Source organism: Pteropus vampyrus, unplaced genomic scaffold (assembly GCF_000151845.1).
Source record: "Pteropus vampyrus isolate Shadow unplaced genomic scaffold, Pvam_2.0 Scaffold96, whole genome shotgun sequence".
Lineage (NCBI taxonomy): Eukaryota > Metazoa > Chordata > Mammalia > Chiroptera > Pteropodidae > Pteropus > Pteropus vampyrus.
In genome coordinates, this window is record NW_011888877.1 from 1,829,221 (window position 1) to 1,835,157 (window position 5,937).

Here is a 5,937-nt window from a genome sequence, read left to right on the forward strand (position 1 = left end):
TGTGTGTATCATTTTCCCTCATGTCTCATTCCCACCATCCTTACTACTCCAGAACTATGAGCAGAGCTGTGAAGAGTAGACTAATACATCAAAAGGGTTTCAGTCCTTTGCTAAATCATATCAATAGAAAATAGGGACTATATATAGGGGTAAAGAGGTTGGTTTAGTTAAGGAGAAAAATAATTTTGAATGGAATTGAAAACTTCTTTATTTTTGAGCATCTGGAATAGGTTCTAACTGATTGCTCAGTTCAGCTGCTTGAGACCTGGTCTCTACGGAGGCTTACGTTATATGAATTTGAGAAGCCAGTAATGAACAGGCAGGAATTCAAGATTTAGGAAAATAGGAATTTTGGAGTGGATTGTTTGGAAGCCAATAACAAGTGGTAACCAGTAAGACTGTGGAGGTAGTTTATTTATTCATCTCCTATTCTATTTGAATTGAGGTGTAGAAGACATTGTGTGCTAAATCATTTAAAAGTGCTTTGATGAGGAGGCTGTCAGTATTCTTTCCAAATGCCGTAGTGGTTGACCTATGTAGATTTCTGATGAAATGGAGATGATAGTATCTGAAACTAATGCTGGCCAATAACAAAATTAAATTGTCAAGGGCAAGGATAGCATGATTACTATAATATTACCATAATAGTCAGCAAAGCCAGTTACTCTGGTGGCTAACGGATCTTGTGATCCACAGGAATAAAAGAGGTGGGCCACTTATTAAAATCCTACATGGTTTGATACAAAAAAAAAACAAACAAAAAAACAACACAGTTCTTTTGGGCCTGTGCTATTTAATGGTAATGGTTCACTGGAAGATGGGAAGTAGACACTGGTTCTAAGGTTATAGTAAACCCTGGATATCGGGAAAATCACCATAGTTCTATTGTTCAGAGTTGGGACATATGAGGTTAGGTGATGAATGGGATTTACGTGCAAGTCCACCTTTCAGTGGCTCATGGGTTCTGTAAAACTGCTGTGGTTGTTCTTCCCGTGGCTGGATAGGTGCTCGGAATACAGGTACTCAGTGTCTGATAGCATTTTCACACTAATTCCTGTTACCTCCTAACTTACCTGCCCTTTTGCCCTTCGCAGAGGGTGAATGGGTCTCGGAAAATAATGGAGGATTATTGAAAGTATAATCAGATCGTGGCTCTGCTAACAGCTACTCTTCCAGACGTAGGTTCTTTACTGAAACAAATCAGTAAGTCCCCTGTGTAGCTATCACTGCAGTAAATGTATTGATTTTCTTTATCCCAATAAACAGAGAATGCTAGAAATATTTTGTTTTCAATTAAGAAGCACAGCGATATACCTTCACTGTTGTACTTCAGAACACAATCAGCTCAGTTGTCCTGAGTCATAAAATGGTCTGCAGATGCCTTGATGGTCTCACCATTGCACTGGACGTTATGCTCATCCACTACAAGCATGGCATTATTCTGACAGAATCTGGTAAGCATGGATTGGCAGGTTCCCTAAATATTTTAACAAAACCTGTGCATGACAGAGATTGGGTAATAAACCTAATGAATATGTCAGGTTCTAGTACCTTTATGAAGTTCTGAGAGTGAAAATAACTCTCAAAATTAGAGATGATTTGCTGCATCATGCACCTTATATCTTTAAGAAAGACAGAAAGTTCGGGCAGCCTATTTGGAAACAAATTCTAAATCAAAGAAAATATAAGGCCATCTGGTACCTAAAACAAGGTAAAGTTCCTGAGTTTGTTTGTTAAACTCTAAATCAAAGAAAATATAAGGCCGTCTGGTACCTAAAACAAGGTAAAGTTCCTGAGTTTGTTAGGACGCAGTGCAAGGATCTGTGGAAAATTAATATACTCGATAAGACTCTGTCTAACTCTGTAAGAGAATCACATTATAGGTTCCTATAATTTTGGAGGAAAGCCAGCAAATAGCTATTCTCTTCTTGAGAAAAAGCTATTGGGCTCAGATTGAGAGTAAATTTCTGACCATGAGACTACAATGACCCTGCAACTTGAGCTGCTCAAAATAAATTGAGTGTAATATCATCCACCAGGTCATAAATCTGAGTGAGGCAAGCAGCACTCACCACCAGTGGAAGCAGTATACACAAGACCAGAACTGAGCAGGTCCTGAAGTCTCAAATTCCAGAAGCTGGTGGCTCAGTCTCAGGCATCCATTCCCAATGCCTTATCATTTAGCTATGTATTTTAAAATTTTTCTCCTTTTAAAATTTTTTTTCTTTTTCTTTTTTGATTTTGCACTGAATGTCATTGCTATCAGAGAAAGTCATCTGTGTAACACCGAGTCTTTGAAATATACTAAAACCAGTTTTATGAACTCATGTTTTATTTCCTTGTATAGGTGTATGCAGAATTTAAAATATATCCATTAGGTAGAATCTGTTGGAAATAAACTCTCTCAGTGGTTAACCATTTCGAAATTTCTTTATTTTTTTCCTTATCCTGAATTTAATTTGCTACTAAGTTTATGTTCAACTGTAATTTTTTCTCATCACAATAAAAACATTATTCCAGTATTTTCCATTTGCTCCACTTGCCACTCTCTTATTGGCTTACATTGTTGCTGTTGAGAAGTAAACTGCCAGTCTAAATAATATTTCTTTGTACGTAATATGTTTTATCTCTCTCATTGATTTTAAGAACTCCATTTTTCTTTGGAATTCTTTAACTACAAAGTATCCAGTTGAATATATATATATATATATTTTATTAATCCTGTACTCTGATTCTTAGAGTTCATGACTTTCTTCATTTCTGGAAAACGCTTACTTTACTTCAAATATTGCCTTTCTTTATTTTTTCTTTTATTATCCCTGTACGTTAGATTTGGTATATGTTGGACTCTATCATTCTATGTTCCAGGCTTTTAAATTACACACACACACACACACACACACACACACACACACACACACACACACACACATTTCATATTTGCATACATCTCTATGTTGCATTCTGTACAATTATTTTCATATCTCTCTCCCAATTCACTAAATTCTGTATTAATCTCCTCTTCCCTTATTTTTACCATCTACTTTGTTTTCATTTCTAATGATCATATTTTCCTGGTCTGTTTTACAAAATAATGCCTAGTCTCTTCTTGCTTGCACTTATTTTTAAAACTTAATCTTTTTAAGATTTGAAATATATAATTATTTTATATTCACTATCACATAATGCCAAATATGAACTCTTTGAGTACCTTATTGTGCCTTTGCTTAAGTGATTATTTGTGCTGGCTCTGAGTCATAGAGACTCATTTGTCGTTTTCTAGTTTATTTTTCACTCTGAGCCCTTATTTGGATTATCATATTTATAGGAATCCTGAAGTGCTTTATTGAAGGTGCCAGGAATTTTTTCCTGGCAAATTCTTCCTCTGGCTTTATGCAAGGATATCAGTTCTAATTTTCTATTTTATGTAGATCCAACTCTTTTTTATTACCTTCCCAGTTCAGCTTTCAAGATCAGAGTTCTGGGTGACTTTTATCTGCACTATAGCTTCAATTTTTAGTCACCACTTCTCCTTGCATTTTATACTTTCTTTCAGTTATTATTTTGCATTAATTCTGGAATTTTTCTTAACATATTCTTTAGGATGGTCATTCAGTAATAAACTCTGTGGTGTTGGATCTATCTCCTCCTCAATTCTTTTGGACTTTTGGGATTTGCTTTACATTTTGGAGGCTCAGGACTCAATTATGTATTTAAAAGCATTTTATATTCCAATCCACCCACCATCTAATTTTTTTGTAGTTTGTGAGTTGGCTTATTTCTTTTTAAATGGGAAATATAATCTACTATTTTTTTGGCCAAAACTATAAGTAGCGTGTGTACATTTTTTATAAATGTCTTATGCTCTCTCCCCAGATTATAAATGCTGTTAAGATATTACCTTATTTTTTATTGTATCTCTCCTATTTTCCTGCCCCCTCACCCCCAGTGTTTAGCATAAAGTAGGTGCTGAATCTTTTTAAAAAGATAAAGCAATGTGTTTACTTTAAATGACTTTGTCACTTACAAATATTTTCCCTCTTGGAATTCTTCCGCAGGGTTTCTTTATGAAAATCGTTGGCAATATAGAGTTGATACTTGGACAACATGGGTTTAAACTGTGTGGGTCTTAAAAAATAAATATGTACAATAGTGTAAATGTATTTTCTCTTCTTTATGATTTTTTAATAACATTCTTCTCTCCATCATACTTTATTGTAAGAATACAGCATATAATACATACAACATACAAAATGTGTGTTACTCAACTGATTATGTTATCAGTAAGACTTCTGGTTAACAGTAGGCTATTAGTAGTTAAGTTTTAAGGGAGTCAAAAGTTATACATGGATTTTCAATAGCACAGGGGGTCGGCGCCCCCAGCCCCTGTGTTGTTCAAAGGTCAACTATAATTCAATTAAAATTATGTGATCATTTTTTTTCTATCTTGGGTTCTCATCCAAGCTTCATCACTTAATAATCACATGATCTTGGACAATTGAGTAATACTTTTTTAAAATAAAAGTAGGAAACAATTCAAGAGGTGTTTTGGGCATAATGAGACAATGTGTATGATGCACCCAGGCCAGTGTCAGAACACTGGGATTTATAAGGCTTTTCCCTGCTTCCTCAATAAACTAGACAAAAACAACTCTGGTTTCTTTCGGTATCAGTTTATTCCTTGCCCCATTTGGCACATGTAGAGAAAAAGTGATAAGGAAATTACCAGCTGAAAGTAATTTTATCTTTTGGCAACAAAACATAAATTTGCCTTATAAAATATTATACTACCGAATTATGCTGATTTCCTTTGGGTACCATCATTCCAGTTCATTTCTTATCTAAATGATGAATGACAGTCAAAATAGTATAGGGTAATGTTATTTTTAGTAGACAATAACAGTTAATAAAGGCGTTTCCTAACTGAAATTGGCAATAAACAACTGTGACAGCAACAAAGTTTGTGATTTTTTTTTTTTAAAGGGAAAGTAATGAACATATAAAATGTTACAAGACCTGAATTCAGAATCAGGATGTAAAATTGAAATGTTTCTGTTTGTATGGTTCATTATACTTTTTTGCTTTTCCTTCCTCTTCCCTCCTGAGGAAAACCTGAAATGGGCTTTGACATGATACAAGCATTTACTTATTTAGTGTGAGAGAGATGGTGGAGTTAATTGTTCATGTAACACAAAATCGCAAATTCAAAATCTAAAGGGCTTTTAAAAATAGCACAAGATTTAGAAATGGAAAAGCAACATTGGACACAAGAATTATATATCTTTTATGTAGTAGCATTTTAAAATTTTACATCTTCATTGCATTTATTTACACGTGCCTAGCAAAAGTTGAAATGATTGTAAACCTTCATTAATTCCATTCAGTCAGCAATCATCCATTGAGCAACTGCTGTCTGCCAGGAACTCTGCTAGTAACTGGGGGTACAGTAGTGAAAAAGTCATGATCCTACTTCATTCATACAGACTTACACAGTCTGTAAGAGGAACCACTGAATTAAACAGACAATGACCATACCAGACATGTGAGCGCTCAGACGAACAAGGACAGAAACCGTGAGGGGACCCAGGAATGACACTTAACTCAGCCTGGAGAAATCAGCCAAGTTACTTTCAAGAAAGTCCTCTAAGCTGGAAAATCAAGAGTCATTAGTATTAACCTGGGGATTGAGGCAGGTGAGGGATCTCGGATCTAGAGTTTAGAGATGACATGTTCAGAAGACTACCAGTGCGATTGTTTAGTGAAGTTGTGGCTAAGAACATAGGAGAGTATAATAAGCAGTGAACCTGAAAAGGTGAGCTGTGTTTGTAAGCCATGCTAAAGAGTACGACTTTTATACTGATTTCAGATGAAAATATGTAGGAGTGGGTTTGGGCCTTAGAATGATCACTCTGTCTGAAGAATGAAAAATGCATTTTA